This window comes from Fusarium tjaetaba (genome assembly GCF_013396195.1).
Source record: "Fusarium tjaetaba strain NRRL 66243 chromosome Unknown NRRL66243_c0000599, whole genome shotgun sequence".
In the NCBI taxonomy this organism is placed as follows: Eukaryota; Fungi; Ascomycota; class Sordariomycetes; order Hypocreales; family Nectriaceae; genus Fusarium; species Fusarium tjaetaba.
Window position 1 is genome coordinate 4,464 of NW_023501795.1, and position 424 is coordinate 4,887.

Genomic DNA, 424 nt, shown 5'->3' on the forward strand with positions numbered 1-424 from the left:
TTCGGCGGACGTTGGCGACGCGCCCATACTCGGCGTACTTGGGAGGTAGGGTATCTCCTTCGCCTCGCAGTAATGCATCCAGAACGGAGCCCATTTGGCCCTGAGAGCCAGATGAACCAAGCATCGTTGACGGCGCAGTCCTGAGCACCATCCAAACGACCATGCGTAGTGAGGCGATCTCGGCATGTAGCTTATGATCACCACACGGAACTTGGTTGTTTAGATGATGCCCAGGATCGCACCCCCAACGATGCTGGATTCATCTAAATCTCAGGACGAAATGAGACTCCATCAGATGATGCCTCATCGTCCCTCTGCGTTCAGATGTTAGTTGACTGATTCACAATGAGGAGCAGAACATACTTACATCACTGCCAATTGAGGAGGCACCGAATGTTTCCCCTTGGAGGTCCAAGTGGTACTT